The 15,420-nt window shown below is 47.3% G+C and overlaps 2 long non-coding RNA genes across 5 annotated transcripts in view; both read left to right on the top strand.

Annotated features, from left to right (window-relative positions):
- The window catches only part of LOC310706096, a 132,921-nt gene that overhangs the window by 12,388 nt on the left and 105,113 nt on the right, over positions 1 to 15,420 (top strand). Inside the window, exon 3 of one of the 4 annotated variants that reach the window (XR_014525667.1) lies at positions 14,310 to 14,388. The exons of 2 other annotated variants lie outside the window; for them this stretch is intronic. This is a non-coding gene — a long non-coding RNA (uncharacterized lncRNA). Of the gene's footprint in view, positions 1 to 235; positions 577 to 14,309; positions 14,389 to 15,420 lie in introns of those variants that run through there. One more of the 4 variants, XR_014525668.1, reaches the window with a different exon arrangement.
- On the top strand, positions 4,134 to 11,997 carry LOC310706104. Its single transcript, XR_014525678.1, has 2 exons — positions 4,134 to 5,568; positions 10,527 to 11,997. It is a non-coding gene; the product is annotated as an uncharacterized lncRNA (long non-coding RNA).

Here is a 15,420-nt window from a genome sequence, read left to right as displayed (position 1 = left end):
TTTATCCCTTTAAAAATCCCTTGCCCTTCCCTGTGGAACCAACTGCCATCACTAACAGTCATCAACACTTATAAGGTTGTAGCAACCTCTGCTTCAGAGTATCTGAAGAAGTGTGTATACAACACAAAAGCTCATACCTAGAAAGCTTATACTTAGTTGGTCTTTAAGGTGCTACTGGAACATCTTTCAATAAATTTAAAAAAAAATCTTTCGCCATTGTTATTTATTAGGACAGACCAACATGACTACCAACCTGAATCTGTAATTCTCAACAGGGAAATGGTGCAAGGAGGAAAAGGGTTAAGCACTCCTCCACACCCCTGTCTCATAATCTCAATCTGGATTAGGGTCCCTGTGGGACTAATTTGTGAAAGAGGCAGTAGTTGTAAATCTGTGGTTTTCAAAGCATGTGTTTAATGTGTATATTAACTATGACTGAGAAATAAGGTGAATTTTGTCTCATTGCTGACAGCTGTTGTGGTTTTAGCACTCTAAATCGTCAATTTAACCTCTAAGAACGACCATCAGTGCCACTTTTAAACAGTTGCCCCTGTGATTTCTAAGGGGAAACCTTGTCTGCACTTACCTATTAATGTATGATCTGCCTTATATTTGGCCAACTCTTCTTTCTTAATTAAGTTTACATTGAAAATATGTTTTCTATTGTCAACTGACCTTTTAAATGCTAATGGCAAATGTAACCTCTGAAGTGTTATTGCAATCTTACGACTGCACTATTAATACCATCTTTGTGTTGTCAGATTTACGTTGATACCGTGAGATAACTTTCTCGTGATTCATGAAAACCTAAGTTTCATTTATCAGAGTTTTATCTGATGCTTTGGTAATTGTGATACAAGTTACCATTATTCTTGCAAACAGCCAGTTTACAATTTATTCTCAATCAATAGAATAACTTGCATGCTTCTGGTATTCTGTGAAATTGGTTCACCTTCACAAATGGACATGAGAGAAAGGGGCTTGGCATCAGTGCCCCCTGGATAGTATGGTCTATTCTACCAAGTGAAAGCACTCAAGGGAGCAATCCTATGGCAAGTGGGGATTAGACTGGATCCTAAACGCATTCAGCTTGGTCATGTGACCTGGCAAACTGGCATAGAATATTTTTAAATACTTCTTTCCCCTCTGCTAGGATAAAATATGTACTCTACTGGTGTCACCGTAGCGTTGTAAGCCAAAAATGGCTTATCTTCTGAGTTTACGCCAATAAAACTCAGAGACAAGAGGAGTTAGGAGTCCATTGTTGTTTATTACAAAGCAATAGGTTACAGTCAAATCTTTTCGCCAAACTGCAACCCGCCCAAGGGCCAGGGCGGTGGTATTTATAACATTTCAAACAAAGGATTTGAATTTTCACCAATCATGTACATCATTACCTCATTTCATGTTTAATACACATGTGCAATAAGCATTGCAAACTAAACTTTGATTCTCACTGTGATCAAACTAACATTGTGTTAGTGTGCATGTTGGGAACCTGTGCTAAGTGTAGCCATTTGCACCATGTATCAACTTATATTCTAGTTTATGAGCTGTATCTTCGTGATTTACCTATCAGCTGTCCTTCTGTCTCAGTGGGGGACAGCATCTTGCAAAATCATCAGTTTCTTAAAGCAACAGGTTACCATAACGTCTCTGTTAGGGGCATATTGAAGGATTTATAGGGGTTCACATTATCACATTCATTGTGGCCCTTTGGGCCACTACCACATTAGGAAGAGTTGAGACATCAGTGTAGCTATTTATTTATTTTTAACCAATAAGTGTACACAGTAGGGATGGAGTATGTATGGTCTGTCCAGTTGGGCCCTCTAGTGACACAATCTGGGGTGGCATCACAGCCACCAATGAATCTTTGCACTTGACATGCGAGCCCGGCATTAGTGACACTAAACACTGGGCACTGGGGAAAATACAACGTTGGGTCCACAGGTTCCTGTCCTAGGGCATTGACATCACCAGGCAAGCCCATCTGGAAGGAGGGTCCGAATCTTTGATATATTTCCCACAATGTTCAGCGTCCTGCAAAGCCAGGGGTTTCAAGTGGGACTAGTGGCAATGCCAGGGATGTGATGGTGGCAGCCCAACCCAAGCCTAGTCAGGAAACAGGTGGAATCAGTGGGGCTCTTTCCTAGCAGTACGTTGAGCCTGCTTACGCCTTTTGCTGGTCATGGCAATCTCAAAAGTCGCACAACTCTCCCCCCAACACACACCAAAATCTTTTTTTTAAATAATAATTTTTATTAATTTTAACATATTATAATACATACCACAAAACTTCCTCATTTATACAATCTTTTTTTGGACTTCCCTCAGCACCTCTGATGATCCACTGTTTTAACCACTTCTTATGCATTTCTTAAATTCTTATTACCTTTAATTGTCTTAACTAACCCTCCTCTCCCTTATCCATTTTTGCAATAATTCCAATAATACTCCTCACAAAACTTCTTGCAAACCTACAAACTTAGTCTGGTCATCACAAATACTTTTCAAATAATCTGTAAATTTACTCCAGTCTTCTGTGAATTTCTGGTCCCGCCGATTTCGGATCTTTCCTGTTAGTTTATCCAATTCTGCATAGTCCATTAATTCCTTCCTCCATTCTTCTTTCGTCGGTAATTCTTCTTGCTTCCATTTTTGGGCCAATAACATTCTTGCTGCCGTTGTTGCATATAAGAACAGCTTACATTCCTTTCTATTTATATCACCTCCTACAATGCCCAATAAGAATGCTTCTGGTTTCTTTATAAATGTATATTTCAACATTTTTTTCATCTCATTATATATCATCTCCCAGAAGCTTTTGACTTTTTTACATTCCCACCACATATGATAAAATGTTCCTTCTTTTTCTTTACATTTCCAACATTTATTACTAACTTTATACATTTTAGCTAATTTGACGGGTGTAATATACCATCTATACATCACTTTCATCACATTTTCTTTTAAGGCATTGCATGAACACACACACCAAAATCTGGAAGTGGGAAGATTTAAATTTTTGTCTATGGGAACAGAATCACCTAGGACTTGAGCCAATCCGTGTGGTTCTGGAGCTCTGCAACATCTTTAAGAAATGGAACTTGGTTCTGAGGGAATGCAGTGCACCTGTCTGTGAGGAAGAATAATCCTTAAATTGAGCTGGTTTGTAGAATCATAGCATTTCAGAGTTGGGAGGGACCCAAGGGTCATCTAGTCCAACCCCTTGCGATACAGGAATCTAAGCTAAAGCATCCATGACAGATGGTCATCCATACTCTGCTTACAAACCTCCAAGGAAGGAGAGTCCATCATCTCTTGTGGGAGTCTGTTCCACTGTCAAACAGCTCTTACTGTCAGAAAGTTTTTCCGTATGTTTAGTTGGAATCTCCTTTCTTGTAACTTGAAGCCATTGGTTCCAATCCTACCCTCCACAGGAGGAGAAAACAAGCTTGTTCCCTCTGAAAGAAAGAGGGGGGAATCACTTTGTACGATTCACAAACACAGAACAGAGCAAAGCTCTCATCCACAGTGCAGTTAAACGAGGCTGTGGAAGCCTAGGTTATTTCCTACAATTTTTAATGTGAATAAGTTTCACTATCATTTTCTGTAATGCAACATCTGTTTTTCGCTATTACATTTTTATGTGACATTTGTGGGAGCTACATGGCTTAATAAGATAAATGGCTTATTTTCTAAGTGCTTGAACTCAAACAAGAGCACACTCAGAAATATCTCAAAGAAGAAAGCTCTCCATTTCCCTGGAGATTATTATTGTATGATTATGGCAGATACATTCCAATGAATCTTACAATTGATGTTGATCTTATCGCATGCTGGGTGTAATCAAGATAGCAATTTCGGTCCTTGGCTTAGAGAGCTTTGGCCACAGAAACATAACCGGGGGAAATCAGGAAGTAGGTGACCACTTGTCTCGAATGGTACAGGAAAAACATTGTTAAAGCGGCAGAGATTTCATGCGTAACACTGTACCATCCCAAGACATTTTGGTGCTTGAGGCAGAACAGTAAACAACTCCCCTTTCCAATACAAAGTGTGTAGTACCCAAGGCTTAGGGTTGCCATATTTCAAAAACCAGGAAGACCCCCAAATCGTTGAGAGCTTTTTTTTTTTTTTTTTTAAGGAAACCACCAAAACCGGTCAAGTTATTTTGACACAGAAAATTCCACAATTGCCTTTCCCTGGGAATAAATGCCCAATATAGTCAATATTCCCCTTTCATGATGCCCCAAACCAGGGCTCTTTTTTTTCCCAGCCAGAGCTTGCCAGAACTCAGTTCCAGCACCTCAATTTTCTATTTATAGAAAAATAAAAAGGTAAAAAGGTAAAGGACCCCTGACAGTTAAGTCCAGTCACGAATGACTCTGGGGTTGCAGCGGTCATCTCGCTTTACTGGCTGAGGGAGCCGACGTTTGTCCACAGACAGTTTTTCCGGGTCATGTGGCCAACATGACTAAGCCGCTTCTGGCGAACCAGAACAGCGCACAGAAACGCCGTTTACCTTCCCGCCGGAGTGGTACCTATTTGTCTACTTGCACTTTGACGTGCTTTCGAACTGCTAGGTTGGCAGGAGCTGGGACTGAACAACAGGAAATCGCCCCGTCACGGGGATTCGAACCGCCAACCTTCCGATCAGCAAGCCCAAGGCTCAGTGGTTTACACCACAGCGCCACCCGCGTCCTATTATAGAAAAATAGTCCTGCCCAAACCCAACAGCCTGAGGTGGCTGTCCACGCTGCCTCATATACAACTCACCTGTTGTATCAGAGTCAGACTGACCAATTGGTAGTTTTCCAGATGTTCCATTTCTCCCCTTCAGCTTTTCCCTTTTATGAAAATGGCCGTTCCCCAGCCCTGTCGATGGGATGGTGTCATAATGCCACACCGACATCAGCATGCATGCAGATCTGTCTGGTGCCCAAACACAATTCAGAAGAAGGGGAACACTTCCTGGGAGAACACTCTTGAAATAATTAGTAAATAAATAATCAAAGAGGATAGGGTGACCTCTTTGAAACTCAAAAAACGAGAACATGAAACACAGCGAATTGTTTCACAGTTTAAATAGTGATGTTTGCTTTTTTTAATAGGTACTGTATATATAATGTGTAAAGGCAGGGTTTAATTTTTCATAAAATGCAGATGTGGGAATCCACATTCTTAGCTTCTTTTGGAGATATTAGCTCGTATTAATGTATTATACTTGATAGTCCATACACACCCACGGTCTCCCGTTTATGATGCAGTAAAATTTTACAAACCTCTGTGACAGCAGCATTTGGCACAGATGAATTTGACAAAGCAATGATGAGGTCAATAAGATGACAGAATAGAGGATACATAAAGATTCACTCTCCAGGTGGATAATTTCCTGACAGTGCATATCTGGGGAGTAAGCAGGGACATATAACTTTACAAGTGGGCTTTGGACCTCAGGAAATGCTTCTCTCATTATACATTCCCCATTTATTACTGGGAGAAAATCCTGTAGTAATTTTGGATGTCTTTTATGTATACACAGCCACTCTCTTTAAAACATTGGCTTTGTTATGTAGTGTAGTTTCACCCTGGGCCAACAGGGGGATACTGTATATAGTTTTCACTCAGGTCTGTAGATAGTTTTCACTCAGGTCCGCGGCAGTTATTTTAGGCGGGAACTCTGGGCTGTGGTGGTTACAATGTTGACAGCCGGCTGCCTATAAATACAGGCCGGCTGAGCTGTTCCCAGTCAGTTCTATTCCAGCTTACCATAATAAAGAGCTACTTGAAGAAATCGCTGTGCCGGCTGCTATGTCAACCCACGACTTAACACTGGCGACGAGGATGGGATGGATGGACATCAGAGCACAGCCAGATGCGGCCAGCCTCTGAACTGAGCTGAATCACTGAGCTGAATCACAGAGCGAAATCACTGAGCGAAATCACTGGGAAGAACCAATTCAGAGCTGACTGTTCTGGCTAGAGCACTGTGTTCCATCCATCGCCCTTCACGCCGGCATCGGAATCATGGCTTCACTTGTGCCTCTACCACCGTTTGCGCCAGCCTCTGAATCATGGGACTCCTACCTCGCTCGGTTCGACTGCTACCTCCAAGCCAACGAGCTGACAGCAGTATCAAAGGATCGGAAGCGGGGCCTATTCCTCAGCCTCTGTGGGCCTGAGGTGTTTGAGACAGCCCGAGCGTTGGTTGCGCCTGAAGCAGTCCAGGCAACACCATGGGACACGATCCAAGAGAAGCTCCGCAACCACTACGCACCAAAGCCGTCCAAGATTGCTGCCCGCCATGCGTTCTACCACCGGAACCAGGCAGAGGGGGAGTCAATCAACAACTACACCACCGCCCTGCGACAGGCTGCAATGCACTGTGAGTTCCGAGACTTAGACGATGCCCTGATGGATCGAATCGTCTGCGGGGTCCGGGACATCCATCTGCAACGGCGCCTCCTAGCCAAGCCAGACCTCACGCTACAGAAAGCCATTGAGGAGGCTGTGGCCTCAGAAGCTGCGGAACGCTCCGCCCAGGAGATCCGCAAGTCCAGCAGCCCGCGTCTTGCTAGGGAGCCAGTTCCGGTGCATCATGAAGAGGCCAGCAGTGAGGAGGCATCCTCCAGTGAAGACGATGACGTGCACCAGACAAAGCGGGAGCGCAGGAAGTTCCAACAGAAGTCCAAGGGCCAACCGGAATGTGCTGGCTGCGGAGGCAACCATTCCCGTGCCAAGTGTCGATTCAGAGACGCCATCTGTAGGAAGTGTTCCAGAAGGGGCCACATCGCTAAGGTCTGCCGATCGGCTCCGTCTGACACCCCCCCTTCATCGACTCGCAAGTCCAAGTCTTCACTCCAGTCTGCCAAGGAAAGTTGTTTCGCTCTCACCAACTGCCGCTGCCCGTCTGGAACCACGATTGGCCAAACCGACTCGACTACGCGACGCAAGCTGAACGTCACGGTGCTCATTGAAGGAGCTCCATGTGACATGGAGATCGACACCGGGTCTGCCCTGTCCATCGTGTCATGGAGCACCATCAAAAGACTGGTACCCAGAGTGTCCAAAAGGCAACTCAACTCTCACCGCGTACACCTGAGAGACTACCAGGGAAACGACATTCCCGTGGTAGGCGTTGGCCGGTTCCGGATCGCCTTCAAGGATTTTTCGGGCCTGCTCCGGTTGGTGGTGGTCGAAGGTCAGCGGCCAAGCCTCCTAGGGCTAGACTGGTTTGATGCCCTCGGCCTGGAAGTCACCGGCATCAACTGCATCTCTAACGCAGAGACTGAGGGTCTGGTCAAAGACTTTGCCGAGGTTTTTGACGGCACCTTGGGCCAATATACAGGTACGCCCATCTCCTTTAGCCTTGATCCACAAGTCGCCCCCATCAAGCTAAAGCCACGCCGGGTTCCCTTTGCTCTCAAGGCTAAGGTGGACGAACAACTGGACAAACTGATCGCCCAAGGAGTTTTGGAGCCGGTTGACCACGCAAAGTGGGAAACCCCCATCGTCACGCCTGTCAAGCCAGATGGGTCGGTGAGAATCTGCGCTGACTACAAGTGCACGATCAACAAGGCACTTCAGCAGCACGCTTATCCGGTTCCTGTTGTCCAACACCTGCTGCATTCCCTGGGTGAGGGTAAGGTCTTCGCTAAGCTGGACCTTGCCCAAGCCTATCAACAACTGCCAGTCGATGATGCCACTGCTGAAGCCCAGACGATCGTCACCCACCGGGGGGCATTCCGTTGCCGCCGGTTGCAGTTCGGGGTGAGTGTGGCTCCTGGCATCTTCCAAAGCCTTATGGAGCGTCTCCTGCAAGGGCTTCCGGGCGTGGTACCATATTTTGATGACGTCTTGGTGTCTGCAGACTCACACCAGCAGCTGTTCGAGCGCCTCCGTGCCGTGCTGACCAGGTTCCAGGAGGCCGGGCTCAAGGTAAAGAGGGAGAAGTGCCAGATCGCCGTTCCACAGGTAGAGTTCCTGGGCTATCTTATCGATGCCTCCGGTCTTCATCCAACCACATCCAAGATCCGCGCTATCCAGCAGGCCCCCACCCCAAAGAACAAAACGGAGTTGCAGGCATTCCTGGGGCTGCTGAACTTTTATAACATGTTCCTGCCCCACAAAGCCACAGTGGCTGAGCCTCTTCACCGACTCCTTAGCACTAAGACGCCTTGGGCCTGGGGTCATCGGGAGACGGCGGCCTTCAACGCGGTCAAGGCTCTCCTTTCTTCAGACAGTGTGCTGGTACAGTACAGTGAATCCAGGCCGCTGGTCCTTGCCTGCGACGCCTCACCTTTTGGCATCGGTGCTGTCCTTAGTCACCGTTTTCCAGATGGAAGAGAAGCACCGCTCGCCTACTTTTCCAGGACACTATCTCCGACGGAACGGAATTACAGCCAGCTCGACAAGGAGGCATTGGCACTTGTGGCTGGAGTGAAGAGGTTCCATGAATACCTCTATGGCAGGACTTTTGACCTCATCACTGACCACAAGCCACTCCTGGGCCTCCTCGCCGGTGATCGTCCAACTCCACCGGTCCTCTCACCACGCATGCTGCGATGGACTGTTTTCCTGGCTGCCTACCACTACCGGCTCATCCATCGCCCGGGGAAATCGATGGGCCATGCCGACGCCCTCAGCCGTTGCCCTCTTCCAGCATTTGTGGAAGACCCGGCTCCAGCTTCATCGCTCCTTCTGATTGAGGATCTTCCGGCAGCGCCTGTATCGGCTGCCACTGTGGCCTCCGCATCTGCCCAGGATCGCACCATCAGCCGGGTGCTCAACTGGGTGTGGAGGGGGTGGCCACAAGGGCCTTTTGCATCGGAGTTCCAGCCCTTCGCAACCAGACAACATGAACTCTCAGCTCATCGCGGCTGCCTGCTGTGGGGAGACCGCGTCGTGATTCCCCAGGGACTCCGTCAGCGCGTCCTGGAGGCTCTGCACGTTGGCCACCCGGGAATTGTCAAAATGAAGGCGTTGGCTCGGTGTTACGTCTGGTGGCCTAATATGGACGATGCCATCACTGCCTGGGTGTCCGCCTGTCAAGCGTGCCAGGAGTCGAGGCCTGCACCACCGGCAGCTAAGGGACACACCTGGGAGACGCCAAAGACACCCTGGTCGAGGGTGCACATCGATCTGGCTGGCCCCTTTCACGGCCGGACCTTTATGGTAGTGGTGGACGCCTATTCCAAATGGCTGGAGGTCGCCCTGATGCCCTCCACCACTACCGAAGCTGTCATCCGGGTGCTGCGAGGCCTGTTTGCAACGCATGGGTGTCCTGATGTCCTTGTCTCTGACAACGGACCGCAGTTCACGTCAGGCACGTTTGAGCGGTATCTTTTGGGACTGGGCATCCGCCATGCCCTAACGGCACCCTTTCATCCATCCAGCAACAGGCAAGCGGAAAGAATGGTGCGCTCGACAAAAGAGGCACTGGCGCGCCTGGACCGGGGAGACTGGCATGAGCGGGTCGCCGAATACTTGTTTGTGCAACACATCACCCCTCATGCGGCCACAGGGAGGAGTCCTGCTGAACTGCTTATGGGCCGCCGCCTCAGGTCACCGCTCGACCGGCTACACCCAGACTTTGCCGTGGCTGAACCCCCAGGCTGTGCCAACGCACCACGGTCATTTGTCCCAGGAAACCAGGTCTTTGCCCGGAACTATGTGGGGGACATCCCTTGGGTGCCAGCCACAGTAGTGGGAGTCACTGGACCTCGCTCGTACCAGGTGGCACTCGAAGACGGACGCTTGTGGCGACGGCACATAGACCAGCTTAGGCGCAGGGTTGGGGACTTGGACACTACCGAGGTGCCCCCAACTGCGCTTGCGGCTCCAGAAGAGACACGTACAGATGGCGAGGCCCCACCTACACCTCCCTCGCAAACTGCCAGCGTGGAGCCGAACCAAGCCGTTTCAGAACAGACTCAGACCACTCCACTTGCGGAGGCTCCACCCACAGCAGCGGATCCAGGGGAGTTGGTTCCAACGCCACCTAGGGTCGCACCACAGCCTCAGCGAGAACTGTGTGGCCCTCCGGACTTGGCTACCAGTCCCCGGCGGTCTGGCAGAGTTGCCAAGCGCCCAACTTATTTAAAGGACTATGTTGTTGGACAGGTATCACTGTTGGTCTAAGTATGGGAAATGTAACCGATACGCTTTTGTGCTTAATTGAACCATTACGCGTAGTGCTGTATATAAGGAAACCATTACGATTGTAACTAACGCCTTATCTCGGTGGGGAGGGGTGTTATGTAGTGTAGTTTCACCCTGGGCCAACAGGGGGATACTGTATATAGTTTTCACTCAGGTCTGTAGATAGTTTTCACTCAGGTCCGCGGCAGTTATTTTAGGCGGGAACTCTGGGCTGTGGTGGTTACAATGTTGACAGCCGGCTGCCTATAAATACAGGCCGGCTGAGCTGTTCCCAGTCAGTTCTATTCCAGCTTACCATAATAAAGAGCTACTTGAAGAAATCGCTGTGCCGGCTGCTATGTCAACCCACGACTTAACAGGCTTGAATTTCAAAAAGAGAAACAGGTGACTGGAATTTTATGGTCAGCTATTGGAGGCCAATTGGTTTCACATGACAGTGGTTTGACCTGGGGGGAACGCTCTTTGGGGTTTGTTTCACAAAAGATAAAACAGAGCTCCAGCCTAGTTATGCTTCACTCTTTGTGAATAACTTTAAAACACCTATCCTCTGGTATCCCTGGAAGATGGCATTACATTATCTTGTCGCAATCCTTTTCAGGGTCCATTAATTTCCAGGTGCAAGCTGGAATAATGTAGAATAATATCATCATTCCATTCCATTTATACCATACGTGGAAGAGCAAAGCTGATGCATGTAGAAATTTGTACCTGCCACTGACAGAAATGAAGGCTGAGCCGACACCACAAACTCCCTCAGGCGCAGCATTGTGGCTATTACCCAGCCCCCAGCCCCCCCCCCCGGATTATTTAGCAGCTATCTCTTTGCAATGTTGTTTGCATGTTGCCTGTTGTGGGGTGGGGGGTGGGAAACAATGAAGTCAGCCACCCACCACGGCGCAAAAAGAATCCATAGATTAAGGTGGACTAATAAAACACTCTAATTAATGTGAATTATGTCTTCGGGAAAATGGAGGCTGACGTGGATGGGAAAATAATTAAGGAAAACGGTGGATACCCGCACCTACAATTATGACAGAAGAGAAAAAGAAGACCTCAGCAAGATCTCTGAGAAACAGAATTAGGAAGCAACTGCCGCAGTAAAAATATGCAGGGGAGAAGAACGTGTGGTTCTAAGCTTGATATTTTTGCAGCACTTAAAACCCATTGATTATATTGATACTCTGGGATCTACGTTTAATGGAAAGCTTGATCTGAGGTTAACACTCTGGCTGGCAGTTGCATACCACATCACGAGGGTGTGATGTTGTTTTGCTACCTCTTCTTTGATGCTGGTAGATTACAGAAGCGGAGAAACATGGCCGAGAGGTATTCCCACAGGGGGAGGGAGGGAACTGAAAAACTACAGTGGCTCTTTGCAGAGCTTGCGTCTGAGGTACCAGCTTTTCAGAAACTGCTGCATTACCAGCCTTGTGTGGCAGCTCATGATGAATATGTGCAGCACAATCCTAGGCATGTTTAGCTTGGACAAGAGCTCCATTGTGTTCAGCAGGGCTTATTGTCTAGGAAGTGTGCATAGGATTACAACATTGACTTACAGGGTTTACGTGCTGCTTTTCAACTTGCATTCTCAAAGCAGTGTGAACCAATTTTGCTAACCCATCGAAAAGCAAAAACTGAAGCAGGAGCACAGGAGCAGGGCTGTGCTTCTATTCCTGACCCACAATTGCATGCCTCCCTCTCTACCTGCAGGTATTAGTTGCATGAGTTGTGGTTGTCTGCAGGGAGAAAGCCTCTGCGTGTGGATAGCTGAGAGGTTAGGAAACCACCCGTGCTGCCTTGAGCTCACTGGGGGAAAAGCAGGATATAAAAGTACCGTAATAAAAGCATGAATAAATAAGCAACATAGCTGCGCAGAAACCATCCAAGTCAGAATGAATGCAAATGGCAGGCTGATACTTGTGGTCTTATTTTCAGCCAAGATTTGCTCAAGCCTTTTGAAACAATTTGAATCTATTATAATACAATATAGGAAGTTAAGGGATACATGGGAGATGAGTAGCTCAGTATTTTCTTGGGAGGGGAAGAACTTTCTTAGACATGGACCATAAGAGCCGCTCACCAGTTCACCTTGGTAAAGGTAAAGGGACCCCTGACCATTAGGTCCAGTCGTGACCAACTCTGGGGTTGCGGCGCTCATCTCGCTTTATTGGCCGAGGGAGCCAGCATACAGCTTCCGGGTCATGTGGCCAGCATGACTAAGCCACTTCTGGCGAACCAGAGCAGCGCATGGAAACACCGTTTACCTTCCCGCCGGAGCAGTACCTATTTATCTACTTGCACTTTGATGTGCTTTTGAACTGCTAGGTTGGCAGGAGCAGGGACCGAGCAACGGGAGCTCACCCCGTTGTGGGAATTCGAACTGCCGACCTTCTGATCGGCAAGTCCTAGGCTCTGTGGTTTAACCCACAGTGCCACCCGCGTCCCAGTTCACCTTGAGTCATTAGCAATAATTGTATTGGGAACAAGTGCATGTATTTGCAACGCTGGATATTCTCTCTGTGTCAGCCACTCAGTGCCAGCTATCGCTATGCTGCAAATATTCATTATATCTGGAGTCAATCTGGATCTGCAATTTGGAAAGTTCTTCTCTTTGGAAATAAAACCGTGCAGTTCAGTTTGCCCAACATTACGCATTGAGTGAAATGCATCTGATTTTCACAACTGTGGAAGTTTTACTTTGTTGCCCCAGTGCTTTGGCATTTCAGTAGTCCAGCATGTGCTCCCGACTCCCAGTTGTTTAAGAGTATTAGCCACAAAGTAACTTTTCAACTTAAATTAGGCTGTTGAAACACAGAAAGCTGACCCGGGATGTGAAAGGGGTGTAAGCCTGACCACCCCTTTTGTGACTTTCTGATTTTAAATGTTTATTGACCCTAACTATCCCTTTCTGCATGTATGCATCCCAAAATGTATAAAACTAACATTCTTCATTCTTCTTAATTTGTGATTTGGCTGGCTCTTGGAAATCTTGTTTTAATGAAGGGAAGGTGGTGCATCTGAAGTGGTAAATGTCCTAATGTTATAAACAATGCACGCTAAGCAATGAAGGGGGAACATGTGATTTCCATGTCTTTGGGAAGGCAGCTCCACCTCAGCTGAGTTGCTCTGGAAATAGGCCAGAGCAAACTGCTTTGCCTCCATTTTGAGGGAAACCCCCGAGGACTGTCCTATAATTAGCTCTGTACGTGGAAGGGGCAGCCGCAGCTCCTGCAAAGCCTGGCACTGAGCCCGAGGGGATCAGTCAAAAATGTTCAGTCAAAAGCAATGCTCGGATGAGAATTTCAGAAAGCAGCAGAGCTCTTTCCTCCAGTGACCAGGCATCATAGTGGTTGCCTGTTACCCAAACCAGAACAAGTTGCAGAGATGTTCATAAGATCCAGTGGGCTGTCGTAAGGAGGGGTGTGCGCAGGAGGCGAGAGTATAGCCCCACTTTGGTCATGATATGGAATGCCTGTGGTAGGACTGCCAGATTGCAACAGGGAAACCTATGTTTTAACTTTTGATACTGTGATAATGTAGTGCAGTTCTCTTCCCGCTAAGCTGCTCCTATAATATTCTGTTCAGTCCATCATTTGCCTGTCTTTGCATCCCATGCCACCTCAATGGCAGCGTCACTTCACAGAGAACAAGTTAAAGGTAAAAGACCCCTGGACGGTTAAGTCCAGCCAAAGGCGACTATGAGGTTGTGGTGCTCATCTTGCTTTCAGCCCGAGGGAGCCGGCGTTGGTCCACAGACAACTTTCTGGGCCATGTGGCCAGCATGACTAAACCGCTTCTGGTGCAATGGGACAGTTACGGAAACCAGAGCACACAGAAACGCCGTTTGCCTTCCCGCTACAGAGGTACCTATTTATCTTCTTGCATTGGTGTGCTTTAAAACTGCTAGTTTGGCAGGAGCTGGGACTGAGCAATGGGAGTTCACTCCATTACGGGGATTCAAACTGCTGACCTTCTGACAATGACTATCATCAGTGCAGGCAGGGGAAAAAAATAATTTTAATTTTTGTCATCTGCAGTACTGTCTTATTTATTTTATAGTATAGAATAGCACATTATTGCTTTCATTTTATGGGTCAATGGTCTTGTTAGATAGTAAAATTCATGTTAAATTTCTGTTTTAGGGGTTGTTTGTAAAAGTCTGGAACGGATTAATCCGTTTTGCATTACTTTCTATGGGAAAGCGCACCTTGTTTTTGGAACACTTTGGTTTTGGAACGGACTTCCAGAATGGATTAAGTTTGAGAATCAAGGTACCACTGTATTATAATTATACTTATAATTACTTTTATACTGCCCTTCATCTGAGGCTCATAGGGTGCTTTGCAGTGTAAAACACAAAAATACATAACCTAATAACAAACAAAACAGTACCTCCAACACACACATAGTTGAAAAGGCCATAGATTGTTTAATTAGCCAAAGACCTTGATGAAGAGGGACGTTTTTGCCTGGTGTCTAAAGACATGTAACGAAGTCTCCAGGCAAGCCTCCCTGGGGAGGGCATTCCACAAGTGGGGAGCCACCACAAAGAAGACCCTTTCTCATGTCACCATATGGACCTCTCATGAAGAAGGGCCTCAGACGCAGAGATGGCTAGATGGACTGGGGAAATCAGAAATCAGGAGGCTCAAAACTTCAATAGAGAATGGGACAAATGTAGATTATATTTGCGTGATTAGGCAGCGCCAGCGCCAGCCCCCAAGGATCACAAGGAAGGAATAAAGACTCTGACAACGTTACATGGAATTAAAATTAGGCCACAACTTTATTAAACTTCTGAATGTAGGAAGACCTTGGCTTAGGCCTCCGGGGGGAACTGGGGCTCATCAGGATAAATGGGATATGGGGGTGCTCTGTGAGACTTAAGCGTAGCAGGCAGCCAAGCCCATATCCCTGCCCGCACGGTAGTTCACTGACGACCTTTCAGGGACACCCATTATATAACCCCCTTAAGAGGGGGACCCTGGAATCGCTGCCACAGGGGGGTGAGTCACCACTTCACATACACACACACACCCATATAGGGAAGAAAAGTCTAAAGGATTCCACCCAAGGCCATAACTGCCTAAATTGTGACGAATTGCTATGGGGAAGACAAAACCTGCCAACGCAGGAAAATTTCTTCCCGGTCCTTCAATAGCAACCAGTCAAAGACTGTAGCAGAGCCCACTAAACAGGAAGAAAAAGTTAACCTGCAAACAAGAAACATTAAACTAAGGGAGGGTAGGGAGG

Source organism: Podarcis liolepis, assembly GCF_965112155.1.
Source record: "Podarcis liolepis genome assembly, chromosome: 4".
NCBI lineage: Eukaryota > Metazoa > Chordata > Lepidosauria > Squamata > Lacertidae > Podarcis > Podarcis liolepis.
This window is presented reverse-complemented; position numbering and strand designations above follow the sequence as displayed.